This window comes from Rhinopithecus roxellana, chromosome 15 (genome assembly GCF_007565055.1).
Source record: "Rhinopithecus roxellana isolate Shanxi Qingling chromosome 15, ASM756505v1, whole genome shotgun sequence".
In the NCBI taxonomy this organism is placed as follows: Eukaryota; Metazoa; Chordata; class Mammalia; order Primates; family Cercopithecidae; genus Rhinopithecus; species Rhinopithecus roxellana.
The window spans coordinates 34,717,194-34,738,591 of record NC_044563.1 but is presented as its reverse complement, the minus strand read 5'-3'; the positions used below and the strand labels follow the sequence as shown (position 1 = coordinate 34,738,591).

The window sequence follows — 21,398 nt, the reverse complement described above, 5'->3', positions numbered from 1 at the left end:
TAAGCCTGTATCTTCAGGAAAACAACTGATAGTATTTGTAGTCAATGAGAAATATTCAGCTTTCAAGTAAAAATTATAATTTAGGAAAACTTGTATCTGCTTCCATAAGTATGACAACTTCCCATACTTAATGATTTTTCTAATGACAGTGGTGAATATAAATTTCTGATATTACATAATAAAATGTGTCAACATTTGGAAGATCTTTATAACTCATGAACCAATGTTTACCAAATTATCAATACACAGTGTTACAAAATCCTGTATGGGGGAAAAAGTTATTAAAACTACAAGACAGTCCAGTGGATTTTAATATGCCAGAAAACCAAAAGGTGTTGATATGGTTTCATATTCCATTTTATAACCAACTTCTAAGAAATTACTACTTGTGATGTTTTGGTTGCTATCATGAAGAAATATCTTCATTTATATGAAAAAGCTATTAAAATTCTCATCACTTTTCAAACTACATATCTGTATGAGTCTGGATATTTTTTCACATATGATAACCAAGGCAACAAATCGATTGCAAAACTAGATAGACCACTGTTTTCCATACAGTCAGATATTAAATTAGTTTTCAAAAAAAAAAAAAAAAAAACTAATGCTACTTTCCCCACTAAATTCTTGCTTTGGAAAATAGTTACTTTTCATTAAAATATTTGTTAACATTTAATGCATTTATTGCTGTTATGTTTAATATGTTTGTAATGAAGTATTTCTAAATGTCTCAGTTTTAATTTCTAATATAGTACATATTGGTAGAGATAACCTGTATAAAAAAGCTCTGTCAAGTGCTCAGTAAATTTTAAGAGGGTAAAAGGATCCTAACATTAAGATGTTTGAGAACTGCTGCCCTCAAGTAAGATCCATGTCCTAGAATTAATGATAAAATGGAAACATATATTGTCTAATGAGGAATAAAACAAAGCTTTTGGGATCAAGATAATCTACCAATAATTTTAACAGTCTTTCTACAGCAAAACCCAATAACTTTTAAAGGAAGAGAACATAAAGTAGACACACAATACAGTGTCCAGCATACAATAAAAATTACACAATCTAAGAAGCAGGAGAAGTGGCCAATTACCAAGAAGAATAGCAGCAACAGAAACAGACTAAGAAGACTAAGAGGTTGGAATTAGAAGTTAAGAACTTTAAAAGATGTATGTAAACATAGCCAATAACTGAGACAAAAGAGGCCCAATTAGTGAGTAAGAGGGAAATACCAGCAGAGTCATAGAAACTATAAAAAGAAACAAATGAAACTATTGTGGAAAAGTACAATATCTAAATCTTTAAAATAGATGGCTTTAATAATACATTAACAATGGCAGAAGAGAAGGTCTATAAGTATGAAGGCAGATTAGTAGAAATCATCCTCCCAGAAGAAGAGAGGGGAAAAGATAGAAACATGAAAGGAACAAAGTGTCACTGTAGACAATAAAGGTGGTTTAATTACCCACAACTGGAATCTTGAAAGTAAAGAAAAGCTAGTATGGAGCAGGAAAAAAAAAAAAAAAAAAAAAAAAAAAATCAAGGTTGCACTTGCCAAAATGTCCCAAATTTGATGAAAATACAATAATCTAGGAATCTTACAAGCAGAAAACCACACCTTATTCAGGTCATAAACAAACTGCTGAAAACCGAAGATAAAGAACAGAGTAAATTGAAAAAGCAGCCTAAGCAAGGGAACAAGTATATATTACAATTAGGAGAACAATGACAAGAATAACAAGTAATTCCTCATTAAGGAGGAAGAAAGGAAGCTAGAATAAAATTAACAGCATCTTTACAGCAACAAAGAAAATGAGAAAAAACACTATGAAGCCTAAATTCTAATGAAAATATCCCTCAAAAAAGATGAAATAACATATTTTAAGGAAAATAAGTAAAAGCTAAGAACACTTTTCATCAGAAGATAGTCTAAAGGAAGGTCTTCAGACTGAAAGAGAAAGACACAGGATGGAAATTCAGATCTGAAGGAAAGAAGACAGTGCCAAAAATTATAGATGTGGGTAATTTCAAGACAATATTATTTTACTTAATTTTTTAAAAGAAAATTGGTTGTTTAGAGTAAAAATAACATTGTGCTATAGGGTTCATGTGTATGTAAAAATAAAGTATATTACAAAAGTATTATTAGTTGGGGTAGATATATTTATGCTACTCAGTGTTCTTATATTTTCAGTGGTGAGGTACAATAGTAACTCTAAATAGATTACGATTTTTAAAAGAGTGCATGTTATAATATTTAGAGTAATTACTAAAAAGGTAACAAGAGGAATAGAGTATAAGTTAAAATGTAATAAAGATATTGAGATAGAATATTTAAAAGTATTCAGTTAAAACAAAGAAGGCAAAAAAGGCAGAGGAAAAATTGACACAAATAGAATGACAAATAAAACTATCAATAATTAAATAAACACAAAAGGCAGAAATAGACTGAATACAATAATCAAGATCTAACTATATGCTGTCCAAAAAAAACCTGCACTTTAAATGTAAGGACACAAAAGATAAAACGATGGAAAAACATATATTATGAGATCTTTAGAAAGCTTGTAAGCATATATTAACATCAAAAAAATAAAGTTAAGCAAGGTGTACTTGCAGTGATTTTTTTAAGAGATGTCATAATGATAAAAGAGTTAATTGATCAGCAAAACATAACAATCCTGAATATGTATACATCAGAGCTTCAAAATATATAAAGCAAATGTGATTTAAATAAAAAAAGAGATTGCCAGATTTATAAGTTCATGATTATAACACTCCCGATCAGCAATTGATAGAGGCAGAAAAAAGGATCCAAAGGATGTCAAAGATTCATATATTACTAACCAAATTAATCGAATTGACATTTATAGAACAGTAAAACAACTTTTACTTTTCAAGTTAACATGGCATATTCACAAAGAAAGGCTGTATTCTGACCCATAACACATGTATCAATACATTTTGAAGTATTAAAAATCTATGGGAAAAAATTCTGACACTACAGAATTAAATTAGAAATAAATAATAACATACCTAGAAAGCTTCAAATATTAGAACATTAAACAACATAATATTAAGTAGATACTTAGAGAGGAAATTAAAAATTAGGAAAATATTTGGGTTTATTTCTGAGTTGTCTATCTGTTCCATTGGTCTATGTGCCTATTTTTATATCAGTACCACACTGTTTGGTGACTATAGCCTTATAGTATAGTTTGAAATCAGGTAGTGTGATGCTTCCAGATTTGTTCTTTTTGCTTAGTCTTGCTTTGGGTATGCAGGCTCTTTTTTGGTTCCACATTAATTTTAGAATTGTTTTTCTAACTCTGTGAAGAATGATGGTGGTATTTTGATGGGGATTGCATTGAATTTGTAGATTGCTTTTGGCAGTATAGTCATTTTCACAATATTGATTCTACCCATCCATGAGCATGGGATGTGTTTCCATTTGTTTGTGTCTTCTATGATTTATTTCAGCAGTGTTCTGTAGTTTTCCTTGTAGAAGACTTTCACCTCCTTGGTTAGGTATATTTCTAAGTATTTTATTATTTTTTTGGTGACTTTTGTAAAAGGGATTGAGCTCTTGATTTGATTGTCTGCTTGTTCACTGTTGGAGTATAGAAGAGCTACTGTTTTGTGGAAATTAATCTTGTATCCAGAAACTTTGCAAATTCTTGTATCAGTTCTAGGAGCTTTCTGGAGGAGTCCTTAGGGTTTTCAAGGTAAACGAGCCTATAGTCAGCAAACAAGAACAGTTATAACTTCCTCTTTACCTATTTGGATGCCCTTTATTTCTTCCTCTTGTCCAATTGCTCTGGCTAGGAGTTCTAGTACTATGTTGAAGAGGAGTGGTGAGAGTGGGCATCCTTGTCTTGTTCCCCTTCTCAGAGGGAATGCTTTCAACTTTTCCCCATTCAGTATTATGTTGGCTGTGGGTTTGTCATAGATAGCTTTTATTATATTAAGGTATATACAAGGTCCCTTGTATGCCGACTTTGTTGAGGGTTTTAACCATAAAGGATGCTGGATTTTGTCAAATGCTTTTTCTGCATCTATTGAAGCTCAACATGGATTAAGGATTTAAACCTAAGACCTGAAACTGTAAAAATTCTAGAAGATAACATTGGAAAAATCCTTCTAGACTTTGGCTTAGGTAAGGATTTCATGACCCAAAACCCCAAGGCAATTGCAATAAAATATGCTGCACTATATACTGTTCGGGTGATGGGTGCACCAAAATCTCACAAATCACCACTAAAGGACTTACTCATGTAACCAAATACCACCTGCACTCTAATAACTTATGGAAAAATAAAATAAAGTAAGAAAAATTTAAAAAAGGAAAAATTAGGAAAATATTTGTTGACATACTGAACATGCACCATATCAAATTTATGAAACACACCTAAGGAAGTACTTAAATAAATTTAGTTTCAATGCTTATTTATTCAACATAAAGGTCTAAAAATGTGTTTCCACATTAATAAGTGAGAAAAAAAAACAAATTAAAGGGGGTAAAAAAAAGAAAATAACAGTAGAGATCAATAAAATAGAAAATTCATAACAAAGAAAAAAACAAAAATCATTCTTTTAGAAAAATTAGTGCAATCAATATACCCCTAAAATACTAACTAGAAAAAAAGAGAAAATGCAAAGTAAGAATTTAGAGAAGAACATCATTACAGATACAAAGGATATCGAAGAAGTATTATGAACCATATTCTGCCAAAACATAGAAGAAATAAACAAATTCATGGAAAATTAAACTATCAAAATTAACACAAGAATAAATAAAATCTGATTCACCATACATATACTAAGGAAATTGCATTTATTAAGATAAAAACTAAAATAAAAAGACACACCAAGTCCAGGAAATTGATATTTTGCTGTTTAATTCTATCAGTTATTCAGGGAAAAAATAATAATATTTACCTTGCAGAAGTCCTTTCAAAATAAAGTATGATTGATGTGTTTTGTGCAGTATTATCCAATATATATACCTAAATATAAAAGTTTAATTTTGGAGTATTTTCTAAGATACCATATGGTAATATATCAATGGCATTTTGTAAACAGGGATTTCTGAGAGATGATCCAAAAAGCTTGAATCAGTTATTAATTTGAGATTATTGCAATTAAAACTTCTGCTCACCAAAATACACCATTAAAAAAGTCAAATTGTAAGCCTTGCACTTGAAGAAAACATTAAGATACATGTATCTGACAGAATATGGAAAAAAAATCTACAAATCAATAATAAAAACACAGGCCAATGTTTTAAATGGGTAAAAAATTTGAACAGATACCTGACAAAAGAAAATATCCAAATTATTAATAAGAACATTAAAAGGTTCTTGAACTTCGTTGACAGGAAAAAAACTATAATATGATACTATTTCACACTCACTATTACAGCTAAAATCAAAAAGGCCCACAACACGAAGTATTGGTAAGAACAGGGAGTAAGTGGAGACTGATTAGTTGCAAATAAGAAATTAAAATGGCAAAGGCACTTTGAAAAACTGTTTGGCACTTTCTTATATTGTTAAATATGCATCAACTCTATAGGCAAGGCATTTATCTTATGTTGCCAAAAATTAAAAACCCAAAAATGTTTATCAATAGGAATATGAATAAACAAATGAAATACTAAGAACATAAATGAATTTTAAACCCAATATATTGATCAAAAAATCCAGACACAAAGGAGTAGATACTATATAATTTCATTTATACAGTACAAGAGCAGGTAAAACTTAAGTATACTAAGAGAAGGCAGAATAGTGATTTTTCTATGGCACACTAGAAAATTTTCCAGGATGGAAAGGCTCTACCTAGACTGAAATGCTTGTTACATAAGCATATACATTTGTCAAACTCTACATATTGTACATTTACCGTTGTCTTGTACAGAGATTTCACTTCAATAAGAAGAAAATTATCTTCCTGCAAGAAGCGTCCTTTAGTTGATTCTACCCAACTCTAAATGGACAACCTGAAATTATTAGTTACTAGTTCAATTTGCAGCTCTGCTAGAACTTAAAATTAAGCTTTTGTGTAGTTTATATGTGTTTTCTCATGTATGAAATTACATAATTGGAGCACATGGCTTTATGGTATAACTTGGGCAGATGTAAAATTTTACATGTCTCTACTTATTTTGATTCAAAAGTTGAAACACCAGGTCATTTTTGGATTGAAAAATTGAATTGAAAGTTCCTACAGTGTCAGGGTCTATCATATATACTTTTAAATACCCATAATACTTCTCCCAAATAAGGTTTTTCTAAGAAAATCAGTAATGAAGTTGGATTACAGGAGATTCGGCATTTTCATCTGCCTTTTACAAAGCATCAAGATGGTGTCAACAAGAGAAATAACAAGGGTAAAAATAAATATATCCATCAAGAATGAAAAACCCAAATTGGTATCTGTCACTAATAAATAAGGTCTGGGCTGGAGGAAACAAGCATGAGAACAAGTCAGGGATGGAAAACCAGGTTTTAAATCGGATATAGTGTAACAACTACCACTTTAATGAAAGATATTTTTCCAAGATGTTGTTGATTTCAGAGAAGATTTAGAAATATTCCAAAATTATCTTTTTAACACTGGTACCAAGTCCTGAAGGTTTCTGAGGCATGCTTGATCAAAGTGTGTATCTCTGCAAATGTTTGCCTGCCCAAAAACAGTTCAGCATAATGTTAATTCTATGAGATTCAGTGTGATCCTAAATTGTAATTTGGCATCAGTTTAATTTCAATTACTGTATTCAGGACAGCATAAATAATCCTATTTACACATTTAATTCAAGTGTACATAATACATGTAGAAAAAAATAAAATTTGGGGGGCGGAGCAAGATGGCCGAATAGGAGCAGCTCCAGTCTCCAACTCCCAGCGCGAGCGACACAGAAGACCGGTGATTTCTGCATTTTCAACTGAGGTACTGGGGTCATCTCACTAGGGAGTGCCGGACAATCGGTGCTGGTCAGCTGCTGCAGCCTGACCAGCGAGAGCTGAAGCAGGGCGAGGCATCGCCTCACCTGGAAGCGCAAGGGGGAAGGGGATCCGTTTTCCTAGCCAGGGGAACTGAGACACACAACACCTGGAAAATCGGGTAACTCCCACCCCAATACTGCGCTGTAAGCATACAGGCACACCAGGAGAATATATCCCAATCCTGGCCGGGAGGGTCCCACGCCCACGAAGCCTCCCTCACTGCTAACACAGCAGTCTGCCGCGATCTATCCGCAAGGCAGCAGCGAGGCTGGGGGAGGGGCGCCCGCCATTGCTGAGGCTTAAGTAGGTAAACAAAGCCGCTGGGAAGCTCGAACTGGGTGGAGCTCACAGCAGCTCAAGGAAGCCTGCCTGTCTCTGTAGTCTCCACCTCTGGGGACAGCGCATAGCTGAAGACCAACAGGGGAAGTAGCGGGAGCCAGTGCAGACGCGAACGACTCTGTCTGACAGCTTTGGGGAGAGCCGTGGATCTCCCAACGCGGAGGTTGAGATCTGAGAACGGACAGACTGCCTGCTCAGGTGTGTCCCTGACCCCTGAGTAGCCTAGCTGGGAGAAATCCCCCACTAGGGGCAGTCTGACACCCCACACCTCACAGGGTGGAGTACACCCCTGAGAGGAAACTTCCAAAGGAAGAATCAGACAGGTACACTCGCTGTTCAGCAATATTCTATCTTCGGCAACCTCTGCTGCTGATACCCAGGCAAACAGGGTCTGAAGTGGACCTCAAGCAATCTCCAACAGACAAACAGACAGTCCTTCTGACTGTCAGAAGGAAAACTATCAAACAGGAAGGACACCTATACCAAAACCCCATCAGTACGTCACCACCATCAAAGACCGGAGACAGATAAAACCACAAAGATGGGGAAGAAGCAGGGCAGAAAAGCTGGAAATTCAAAAAATAAGAGCGCATCTCCCCCTGCGAAGGAGCGCAGCCCATCGCCAGCAACGGATCAAAGCTGGTCAGAGAATGACTTGGACGAGAGGAGAGAAGAAGGCTTCAGTCCATCAAACTTATCAGAGCTAAAGGAGGAATTACGTACCCAGCGCAAAGAAACTAAAAATCTTGAAAAAAGAGTGGAAGAATTGACAGCTAGACTAATTAATGCAGAGAAGATCATAAACGAAATGACAGAGATGAAAACCATGACACGAGAAATACGTGACAAATGCACAAGCTTCAGTAACCGACTCGATCAACTGGAAGAAAGAGTATCAGCGATTGAAGATCAAATGAATGAAATGAAGCGAGAAGAGAAACCAAAAGAAAAAAGAAGAAAAAGAAATGAGCAAAGCCTGCAAGAAGTATGGGATTACGTAAAAAGACCAAATCTACGTCTGATTGGGGTGCCTGAAAGTGAGGGGGAAAATGGAACCAAGTTGGAAAACACTCTTCAGGATATCATCCAGGAGAACTTCCCCAACCTAGTAGGGCAGGCCAACATCCAAATTCAGGAAATACAGAGAACGCCACAAAGATACTCCTCCAGAAGAGCAACTCCAAGACACATCATTGCCAGATTCACCAAAGTTGAAATGAAGGAAAAAATCTTAAGGGCAGCCAGAGAGAAAGGTCGGGTAACCCACAAAGGGAAGCCCATCAGACTAACAGCAGATCTCTCGGCAGAAACTCTACAAGCCAGAAGAGAGTGGGGGCCAATATTCAACGTTCTTAAAGAAAAGAATTTTAAACCCAGAATTTCATATCCAGCCAAACTAAGTTTCATAAGTGAAGGAGAAATAAAATCCTTTACAGATAAGCAAATGCTTAGAGATTTTGTCACCACCAGGCCTGCCTTACAAGAGACCCTGAAGGAAGCCCTGAACATGGAAAGGAACAACCGGTACCAGCCATCACAAAAACATGCCAAAATGTAAAGACCATCGAGGCTAGGAAGAAACTGCATCGACTAACGAGCAAAATAACCAGTTAATATCATAATGGCAGGATCAAGTTCACACATAACAATATTAACCTTAAATGTTAATGGACTAAATGCTCCAATTAAAAGACACAGACTGGCAAACTGGATAAAGAGTCAAGACCCATCAGTCTGCTGTATTCAGGAGACCCATCTCACATGCAGAGACATACATAGGCTCAAAATAAAGGGATGGAGGAAGATCTACCAAGCAAATGGAGAACAAAAAAAAGCAGGGGTTGCAATCCTTGTCTCTGATAAAACAGACTTCAAACCATCAAAGATCAAAAGAGACAAAGAAGGCCATTACATAATGGTAAAGGGATCAATTCAACAGGAAGAGCTAACTCTCCTAAATATATATGCACCCAATACAGGAGCACCCAGATTCATAAAGCAAGTCCTTAGAGACTTACAAAGAGACTTAGACTCCCATACAATAATAATGGGAGACTTCAACACTCCGCTGTCAACATTAGACAGATCAACGAGACAGAAAGTTAACAAGGATATCCAGGAATTGAACTCATCTCTGCACCAAGCGGACCTAATAGACATCTATAGAACTCTCCACCCCAAATCAACAGAATATACATTCTTCTCAGCACCACATCGCACTTATTCCAAAATTGACCACATAATTGGAAGTAAAGCACTCCTCAGCAAATGTAAAAGAACAGAAATTATAACAAACTGTCTCTCAGACCACAGTGCAATCAAACTAGAACTCAGGACTAAGAAACTCAATCAAAACCGCTCAACTACATGGAAACTGAACAACCTGCTCCTGAATGACTACTGGGTACATAACGAAATGAAAGCGGAAATAAAGATGTTCTTTGAAACCAATGAGAACAAAGATACAACATACCAGAATCTCTGGGACACATTTAAAGCAGTGTGTAGAGGGAAATTTATAGCACTAAATGCCCACAAGAGAAAGCAGGAAAGATCTAAAATTGACACTCTAACATCACAATTAAAAGAACTAGAGAGGCAAGAGCAAACACATTCAAAAGCTAGCAGAAGGCAAGAAATAACTAAGATCAGAGCCGAACTGAAGGAGATAGAGACACAAAAAACCCTCCAAAAAATCAATGAATCCAGGAGTTGGTTTTTTGAAAAGATCAACAAAATTGACAGACCGCTAGCAAGGCTAATAAAGAAGAAAAGAGAGAGGAATCAAATAGATGCAATAAAAAATGATAAAGGGGATATCACCACTGACCCCACAGAAATACAAACTACCATCAGAGAATACTATAAACGCCTCTATGCAAATCAACTAGAAAATCTAGAAGAAATGGATAAATTCCTGGACACTTACACTCTCCCAAGGCTAAACCAGGAAGAAGTTGAATCCCTGAATAGACCAATAGCAGGCTCTGAAATTGAGGCAACAATTAATAGCCTACCCACCAAAAAAAGTCCAGGACCAGATGGATTCACAGCTGAATTCTACCAGAGGTACAAGGAGGAGCTGGTACCATTCCTTCTGAAACTATTCCAATCAATAGAAAAAGAGGGAATCCTCCCTAACTCATTTTATGAGGCCAACATCATCCTGATACCAAAGCCTGGCAGAGACACATCAAAAAAAGAGAATTTTAGACCAATATCCCTGATGAACATTGATGTAAAAATTCTCAATAAAATACTGGCAAACCGGATTCAGCAGCACATCAAAAAGCTTATCCACCATGATCAAGTGGGCTTCATCCCTGGGATGCAAGGCTGGTTCAACATTCGCAAATCAATAAACGTAATCCAGCATATAAACAGAACCAAAGACAAGAACCACATGATTGTCTCAATAGATGCAGAAAAGGCTTTTGACAAAATTCAACAGCCCTTCATGCTAAAAACGCTCAATAAATTCGGTATTGATGGAACGTACCTCAAAATAATAAGAGCTATTTATGACAAACCCACAGCTAATATCATACTGAATGGGCAAAAACTGGAAAAATTCCCTTTGAAAACTGGCACAAGACAGGGATGCCCTCTCTCACCACTCCTATTCAACATAGTGTTGGAAGTTCTGGCTAGGGCAATCAGGCAAGAGAAAGAAATCAAGGGTATTCAGTTAGGAAAGGAAGAAGTCAAATTGTCCCTGTTTGCAGATGACATGATTGTATATTTAGAAAACCCCATCGTCTCAGCCCAAAATCTCCTTAAGCTGATAAGCAACTTCAGCAAAGTCTCAGGATACAAAATTAATGTGCAAAAATCACAAGCATTCTTATACACCAGTAACAGACAAGCAGAGAGCCAAATCAGGAATGAACTTCCATTCACAATTGCTTCAAAGAGAATAAAATACCTAGGAATCCAGCTTACAAGGGATGTAAAGGACCTCTTCAAGGAGAACTACAAACCACTGCTCAGTGAAATCAAAGAGGACACAAACAAATGGAAGAACATACCATGCTCATGGATAGGAAGAATCAATATCGTGAAAATGGCCATACTCCCCAAGGTTATTTATAGATTCAATGCCATCCCCATCAAGCTACCAATGAGTTTCTTCACAGAATTGGAAAAAACTGCTTTAAAGTTCATATGGAACCAAAAAAGGGCCCGCATTGCCAAGACAATCCTAAGTCAAAAGGACAAAGCTGGAGGCGTCACGCTACCTGACTTCAAACTATACTACAAGGCTACAGTAACCAAAACAGCATGGTACTGGTACCAAAACAGAGATATAGATCAATGGAACAGAACAGAGTCCTCAGAAATAATACCGCACATCTACAGCCATCTGATCTTTGACAAACCTGAGAGAAACAAGAAATGGGGAAAGGATTCCCTATTTAATAAATGGTGCTGGGAAAATTGGCTAGCCATAAGTAGAAAGCTGAAACTGGATCCTTTCCTTACCCCTTATACGAAGATTAATTCAAGATGGATTAGAGACTTAAATGTTAGACCTAATACCATAAAAACCCTAGAAGAAAATCTAGGTAGTACCATTCAGGACGTAGGCATGGGCAAGGACTTCATGTCTAAAACACCAAAAGCAATGGCAGCAAAAGCAAACATTGACAAATGGGATCTCATTAAACTAAAGAGCTTTTGCACAGCAAAAGAAACTACCATCAGAGTGAACAGGCAACCTACAGAATGGGAGAAAATTTTTGCAACCTACTCATCTGACAAAGGGCTAATATCCAGAATCTACAAAGAACTCAAACAAATATACGAGAAAAAAACAAACAACCCCATCAAAAAGTGGGGAAAGGATATGAACAGACATTTCTCAAAAGAAGATATTCATACAGCCAACAGACACATGAAAAAATGCTCATCATCACTCGCCATCAGAGAAATGCAAATCAAAACCACAATGAGATACCATCTCACACCAGTTAGAATGGCAATCATTAAGAAGTCAGGAAACAACAGGTGTTGGAGAGGATGTGGAGAAATAGGAACACTTTTACACTGTTGGTGGGATTGTAAACTAGTTCAACCATTATGGAAAACAGTATGGCAATTCCTCAAGGATCTAGAACTAGATGTACCTTATGACCCAGCCATCCCACTACTGGGTATATACCCAAAGGATTATAAATTATTCTACTACAAAGACACATGTACACGTATGTTTATTGCGGCACTATTCACAATAGCAAAGACTTGGAATCAACCCAAATGTCCATCTGTGACAGACTGGATTAAGAAAATGTGGCACATATACACCATGGAATACTATGCAGCCATAAAAAAGGATGAGTTTGCATCCTTTGTAGGGACATGGATGCAGCTGGAAACCATCATTCTTAGCAAACTATCACAAGAACAGAAAACCAAACACCGCATGTTCTCACTCATAGGTGGGAACTGAACAATGAGATCACTTGGACTCGGGAAGGGGAACATCACGCACTGGGGCCTATCATGGGGAGGGGGGAGGGGGGAGGAGGGAGGGCTTGCATTGGGGAGTTATACAAGATATAAATGATGAATTGATGGGTGCTGACGAGTTGATGGGTGCAGCACACCAACATGGCATAAGTATACATATGTAACAAACCTGCACGTTATGCACATGTACCCTAGAACTTAAAGTATAATAAAAAAAAAAAAAAAAAAAAAAAAAATAAAATAAAATAAAATTTGATAGAGGAAATAAATTATCTTATTTTTAAACACAAAATTGAAGAGGATCCTCATATTTTGAAAGCTGGGTTTTCTTTTTGTTTGTTTGTTTGTTTGTTTGTTTGTTTGTTTGTTTGTTTGTTTTTGCTTCTAGGTATATCCTGGTTGCTTTTTAGTGAGAAAAGGCAATCTATCTGCACATCTCCTGTATTTTTATAGAGCTCCATTAACTCTATGCCTAGAATCATTTTGATACATTTTGATACAGAACACTTAAAGAAGGAAAAGGAGGATTTTTGCTTTATTTTAACTTGGAGACTATTCCTAAGATATTGGTATGAATTTTCTAAATAAGTTCTAATCAGAGTTCTTCCTTACCACTTTGGATGTTCTCGTAATTAGTAGGGTCTGCCTTCAACCAACCAATGAAGAAAGTACGAAAGCTCTTTAATGTTCCCAGCCTCCCAAGCCTGCTATCTCCTTGTGATCCCTTTCCTTTTTAAAAATGAATCACTTTCTCCTTTTCAGGAATTCAAAATTTTTCTACTACTTCCTGGTATTAAGATACAAAAAAAAAAATCTTCAGTAAAATACAAAGGAATAAAGCATACACCATCCAAGAAGATGTATCATACAATTCTCTATCTCATTACCCTGCCATATCCTTCTCCCCAGCACATTTCTGTTTGTTTATTGCATACTTCTCACATTATTTTATCTTTCAGCTGTTTGTGCTAGTATATACAATGGAGATTAACTTTTGGATATCAAATCTGTATGCAGAAAATTTGCTATATTCATATATTAATTGTGATAGTTTATCTGTAGATTTTTAACCATGTATGCATTCATAGTGTCTGACTAGTGAATTTTATTTCTTCCTTTTCAATCTTTGTAGCAACAGTTTTTTCCCTGCTTTATTGTACCACCCTCAATCCTCTAGTAAAATGTTGAGTAGAAGTGCTGATTGACATGCTTGTTTCATTCCTGTTCTCATGAAAAATCTTCCCTTTACCTTTACATGGGTAGCCTTTATCATATTAAGTATAGAGAAGTCTGTGATATCACAAGCTTAGCCAAGATAACTTTCAATAAGAGTAGCTTAGGAAAGAGGCTATCTGCCTAATTTTTCAAACATTAGACAAAGTTCTGAAAACTGTAAATCATCTTTTAATATATCTTTTATTATAGTCCAATGTATCTGAGACATCACTTTTATTTCTAAATCAATTCCATTCAAACTTCTTGGCTAAAAGTATTGGGAGAGACTTGCCTTGATTTGTCAGTCCATCATAGGATGGAAAATCACTTCTTTTTCTGTTAAAAAGGTAGCGAGCTCTTCTCCAGAGTTGTGTATCACTAAATAAGTCTAATGACACTTTGTAAATCAGCCAAATACTGTGAACTGACAATAAAATTATCTGAATATGAAATAGCCTATGCTTTACTAAGGAAATAAAATGACTAAGGAAATGGTATATAAGAAAATAATACTGTGTAGCCATATTCTCTTGAAACAATGGTGTAATGATAGGATCATTTCTCCAACTTTTATGTCCTACCACAGGCAATGTCCTATCAGCTTTCATCTTTCTCATTACTGGATGTGAATGAAGGAACCGAGTGATCAATGTACTTTTGTTCACTTCAGTAACCAGAGTAATTCAGAGTGGCTCCAAAAGACAATCATAAAGACTTAATATATTCTTTCTTTACAATTGTTATTTAAAGCTATAGCATGGAAATTTGGCCTATAATAGTCATGAAAAAAATAATTACTCTCTCCAGGGCTCTATGTCAATTTTCCATCTAAATATGGATTTTTATTAATGTTCATTATAATTTCACATAAGCATGAAGAAACTAACATTTTATTGCAATTGTCAAGGGAGAGAAAGTAAAAGATAGTGTCTTATTCCAAATGACCTAATAAGTACTATGAGGAAAAAGTCATTTTCTAAAACTATGCACTTATTCTCCAGCTTCCAAATTCAAGACCGGGAAGCACAGGTACTCAATAAAGGCTGAATTATAATGATGATGTTACATGTCAAAGAAAAGTTACTGAATTAAAGATACATACATAAAAATGTGTGTGTGTGTGTGTGTGGCTTATATAAGAATATTTTAACAGATGTAGGCTCTAAATAGTCAGATGAGATCTTGTCTAAGAGGAAAAGCTCATATTTTTACTTATTTTCTTCACAATACAGTTTCTTTGATAAAAATCTCTATCAAAATAATCTACCATGATGGAATACATTCATAGTCAGAGCAGACTTTCAGGCTAAAAAAAAATGAAGTACTAACAAACATTTTCACTAATAGGTTGCATCTAAGGAATATATGTAGTTTCTGAATGAAAATGGCTTATTTAGCAAATGCTTTCCCACAGGTGCCCAAGTCAACTCATAAATAATGGAGTTGAAAATAAAAACTAATTTTTTGAACCCAAGTTCAAATTAAATGCATTAAATTACTCAGTCTTTGCCAAAATCCTGACTTCTTGAAAACACAATTAAATCAATTTACTTAAATAGAGAAAGAAAATAACATATTTATTTATAGTCACTGTTTTGAATCCACTCCTCCCAGGCCACTCCTAATTTTAGAGGGTAAAAGTCAATAGCAGTTTCAGGGACTTTTCTATTCACAGTGATAATAAAAGAATGGACCTGGGGCACAATGGCTATCTGTACTGCTGCTGTTACAGGCAGTGCAGTCAAACTCTCTTAATTCTTACCCTACTGCTAAGAAGTCAAGTCCCAGTTTACTTAGAATTTGACAAGGCCACCATCACTCTACCTCCAACTTTCTTAACTATCTCTCACTCTTTTAACTATCACTTCTACCCCCTGCCCCACCACCCAACTTATGGTTTCTCATAGATTCACAGAAAGGAAAATTTGTGTTTTCAACTACCTGTGAGTCAACACCTAAACAGGAACTTTGTAATTTCACCAAAAGGATGCTTTCTATGATAACTTAATTTCTATCAGTTATTAAAAAAAAAAAAAGAGTCTGGGATGAAAACAACAGAACAATAGACAACTTCCTTTGTGGACACCAAAATTTGATTTTCATCCATTTCCATGTGTCTCAAGATTAAAAAAAAAATTCTAACCATAGAAAGTACAAAATCTAATCTTACTCTGAGGGCTTACGAAAACAGGCAGCAAGCCATAGTTGGCTACCAGGTTTCAATTTGCCAAACCCTGCTCCAGAGAACAGACTGGAGATAAACAAGTGATGAATCAGATAATTCATCTAAAAGACTACCACAGAAATCCACATAACAGATAATGGTGGCTTGAACTCATGTTTTGCTGTAGGGATAGAGACAAGTAAATGAAATTTGGATATATTTCAGATAAAACCAATAAGACATGGTAATGTATTAACTATCAGTACACCATATTCTGCACTCTTTGTGGTGAAGATTCACATTTGGAAATAAGACAAAATTTCTTAGAACACCAAAGAATTTTAAGTATTTTGTTTTATTTTGTTTGCAAATTACCCATGATACCCCTGGGCTTGAAACTAGGGCCATGTTTCTTTTTTTCTTTTTCTTATTTTAAAATGTATTAGAGCTATAAGAGGTTTTTAAACAATTGACATATTTATAAGACAAATAAAACATACTAAATTTATAAACATGGTTTAAAATCTTTCCATGAGTTTCATAAACTAAATTTGTAAATAGGATCAGACATTAATTAAAATCCCACTCCAAGGTCCCCTTTTGCACAGAAAATATTGTTCAGAGCTACTTTGATTTTTACAATTTAATCTTCAATCTGTTAAAAATTTTAAAATCTAGGTATCTTTTAGGTTCAATTTGCAGATATGATTAGTCTTTATAAATATAACACATGTTACAGTCATCTTTTCTGTTATAAACCATATAGAGTTGGGATTAGTATTAGAGAGAGTAGGTTGGGTTGGGGAAGGTCTCATAAGGAAGACGTCATTTGGGTCTGGAAGGCTCAGAGGTATTTGTCTGTCAGAGAAGGACAAGGGAAAGCCTTGGAGTTAGAGAAAATAGGCTAAGAAAATGTGTTGAATTATAAGAATATGCCACATTGGGGAATTTTCTAGTCCTGCAATGGGAAGAACTATAAAAGAATGAGATATAAAAGAGAGTACTGAACTTGATTATAGAGTGCTTTCTTTAAAGCCATGCCAAGACATTTGTATAGTTCTCTTAGTTTAAGTCAAGTTTAAAGTGTGGAGATACACTAAATACAAATAAGGAAAGAAAACTCTTCCTTCCCTAACTATCTACTCTGGTAAGCTAAAAAATTCATAAAGCTCATAGCCTGCCTGAAAGCAATAATAAAATAGAACAAAAAACACTGTTAAGACCTTATTATAACCACTCTAGCAGTTAGGACCTTATTTCATGGGATGAAAATGCAGCATTAAAGCTTTACCAGAACAATTTATAATACTGCTCTTTTTAATTCCATTTAATGCTTTTCTGGCTATTTCAAAAAATGAACTAGCTGATCGATTCATGATACCAGTTGTCATAATTTGTAATATCAACATATTGGTTCTGCATAAAACATCCCCCCCACCCAAACTGAGCAGAGGGATTCATACTGAGGAGTCATGAAAAATATGAGAGATTTAGCTGTGCACTTTTTCACAATGTCTTGATATTGACCAAGAAGATCTCACCTGGTAGTCCTCTCACCCTTACAGCAGTTTCTGTTCAGAGCGTTTGGATATATAGGAGCCTATGCTTATGCATTTGGCCCCCAGACATTCTGCTAAAAACTGCACACCCCGTTGCTCAAAGAACAGCGACTAAACATCAAAGACAAAAAGATAACTTTGAACTTACAGATACCTGTGCTATGGATAAAGAATTCTGACCATGCCATAACTGCTCAAAGAGCATATAAATTACTCTCAAAATAATAAAAATTTAAGTATATACATAATGACAATACTAACTGTAAAATTAAGCAATCCTAGCAATGAATAAGAACAGAATATAGCATATAGGATAGTATCATGTGTCCTAAACATAGAAATAAGTTCAGGGTAACATATGTAATCTTAGCACTTGTAATAAATCTCTGGACGGGAAGTCTTAATACTGTTCCTTTTGAGCTTTCTATGTGTTGTCCCATTCAAGGTTAACACCCAAATTTTTAAAATCTAGAAACACACCTCTCTTCTCATATACACACACACAAATAAATCCCTTCAATATTTAGTTGTCCTTCATATAGACTATGAAATTTAAAACAGACATTTATCAGCAAGAAAGATGGGAAAACAGTGTGTGTTCAAGTCACGAACAAGCATTCTCAATTTTATTGTCCCTAAATGTCAAGCAGAGGGACTAATTGGAAAGGAATGACCAGTGATGATGCAAAGAAGCCAGGGTGATTTGTGGGGCGCAGAGAGATGAGCACAGCTCTGTCAAATAAATTATTTAGGGAGCGAAGTGTTAACAATTTCATGTTCAGAAAAGGAGTATTTTGACCATTGACAGAAGGGAGAAAAATTTGAAACCTAGAAATAAAAATAAATTTCTAGGTTTCACCTTGGTCATATATACTCCAAATTCTAACTACAAAGGCCAATATATGCATTTTTGTAATGTCCTGTATTTTCAAATATTGCTTTCTGTTATGCTCTTTCGATGCATATTTTTAAACATGGTTTAAAATCCATGGTAAACTTCTCCTCCTTTTTGTATGTTTTGTTTTTCAACACATTATAATGATTTGCAACAAAATAAAGGCTTGTTTTCCAGAGTACAAATTCAGTATCAAATAAATATGTACCTATTCCAAAACTATATTCAGTGAAGCTATAAATTGGATCTTAATATACTATATGGATTACATACAAGAGTTTCAAGGCATACTAGAGTAGCGATTCTCAACTGATGGGACAGTTGGGGAAGAGCAATAATATTCTCTAGCAAAGGAGATTTTCCAAACATGTGAGTGTACACACACAAACACACACACATGAAATTAGGGAACATACCCTCACTGTCAGTCCTTTCGAATCTACTGACTAAACACCTCCAGGGCAAGGTAATTCCTCCTTTTTATGAACAGCTTTAGTAGTTACTGAAAGAATTACGTTATATACTCATATGGCCCTTTTTCAAGGATCACTATTGGCACTATTTCTATATTATGGGTCTACTTGGAATGCGATTATTCTTTCTTTCACATGACTGCACCAGAAATTTTACGAGAACAATTAAAGTGCAACAACTGCCAATTCCATCCAGTTTATTCTTTAAATATGTTAAAGGACATCAAATTACTTCTCAAAGAAGCATGGAAAATAACTTTTGAGATCTGTGTCAGACAGAGATCAGCCAAAGCAGCAGCAGATTGATCGATCTACCTACCTATATACATATTTATATATCTATATATCTGTCTGTATATATGTGTATATATCTATAGATTTAAAGAGAGATTTGACCTTATGTAATTATGGAAGCTGGTAACATAGTGCCTGCGAGGCTCATACATCTATATTTGATGGAGGAGTCTGAAGTACACATATAAGGTAATAAGAAAGCAAAGACAGACCTTATGTAAGGGAATAAATAACTCACTCTGTGAGGATGTCTTGGAGTCCACAAAGATGAACTGGAACGTCTATTGGTGTCTTGTGATCTCAAAGTTTTCAACTTCGATGATGGTTTGATCTTCACGGGAAGCTGGCATCCTTCATCATGTTGCTTGCTAACCATGGACCCAGCCTAGAAATCAGAGGAGCTGAAAGAGGAGATCCAGCAGGAGCTGAAGGAACTTGGTCCAGCTGCTGCCCATGCCAACAAGGTAAGCCAGCAGATAAGTCTCAATGCAGCTTATGGCTGGTGCTTCACTTCCACCTGCCAAACCTCTCCCAAAATGTCCAGTGGCCCATACTGACCAGAAACGTTCTGGAAAGGGAGCTGTCAGAAAATAGGTCCAGCTGAGCAAGACTGAAACAATACAAACCTACCATATTGTTTAGCCATTTTTATCATTAAATAAAAGCATACATTCCTCACACTGAAATAATTATGCATCTATCTTCTTGCTGATTTTTACAAATGGAATAAAAATTATTTCATGGATCTTGAATGCTGCTTATTCCACAAATGGCCCCTGTGTACACTATGAGTGTCCCCAAGTCACAGAGTAGCATGAGGGACAAGGAGACCTAGAGGAGACCATGAAGATCATATATTCATTTTACTATGTCTGTTTTATAGTTAAAGAAACAGACTCAACAAGGTTAGTGGGTTGAATCAGATACACAATCCTTCTCAGGCAAGAGAAACCTCTTCTAGCCAGAGCTAGAAGCCATATCTCCTTTCCATCAGTCTGGTGTTTTTATATGTAATTCATATATTTGTGTAATTTATAAACAATAAATGTAAAAACAATACTATTGATCAATAATGTTATTATTCACACTGTCATTTTTCTTTTCCTTTTACTTGGGAGAAAGCAGAGGCTGAATTTTAAGATTGCCTTTACACAGTCTCCAAATCTACTATGATTCTTCTAACTTCCTCTATAATAGCTTCTTCTTCAAGGCTTTACACGTTTCTGTTTTCTGTGTATTTCATTTCTACAGTTATTTGAATTTATCAGCTAAATTGATGCATGCATTTCTGTTTTTAAATCCATACTAAGAACAAATTAGAGTCAACAAAAGCAGTATGCTTTATTGTTTATCTACAGAGTGTCTACGTTCTGATTCAGATAGAAGTTCAGCTTTCTATTGATTTAGGCATAAAATTAAATTGGAAAGCAATACACACCTTAATTAAATGATCTATAGTCATTCTCTTGTACAAACTATTTCAGCACCAACAGTGTTTTCTGCTGTACAAGCTGCATCACCATCCTTATTCAATGTAGTCTTGACTGAAGAACTACCTAAACTTGATAATTAATGCAGAGAGACATAAATGTGTGAGTAAATAAGATAACATCTAGGAGAGAGGATAAATCCTATATGCAAAACAAACTATAACCAATATGCCTTTGTTATAATAACATAAGAAGATTCTTATCAGTGTTTGCTGTTTTGTTTCCAAATCCATTCTTGTCCCTGTCTACCAACATTTAAAAAATTAGTTAATATTGTGCTGCAATTGCAAAGGTGAAAGGAATAGATTAGGAGTTGCACAGCTGTTTACAGTTTTGGTTTATAGCTCTGGGACATCCCATTCTGGAGACATTCCGTTCCAGTTCATTTTAACAGTAATTAGAAGTACCCCCATAACGAGGAGTTTGCTGTTGGAAACAACTTCATTAATTTGGGTGATTTTATTAGTTTCCTTTAGGGTGAGGAACTAGAACTAAT

The 21,398-nt window shown here is 35.3% G+C and overlaps 1 long non-coding RNA gene across 1 annotated transcript in view; it reads right to left on the bottom strand.

The window, feature by feature from the left end:
* LOC104671801 overlaps window positions 1-20,970 on the bottom strand; it is a 61,543-nt gene extending 40,573 nt beyond the window's left edge. Inside the window, exons 1-2 of the long non-coding RNA XR_749324.2 lie at window positions 20,851-20,970; window positions 19,651-19,813 (exon numbers count right to left, since the gene is read on the bottom strand). This is a non-coding gene — a long non-coding RNA (uncharacterized LOC104671801). The remainder of the gene's footprint in view (window positions 1-19,650; window positions 19,814-20,850) is intronic.
* Between the last annotated feature and the right edge of the window lie 428 nt (window positions 20,971-21,398).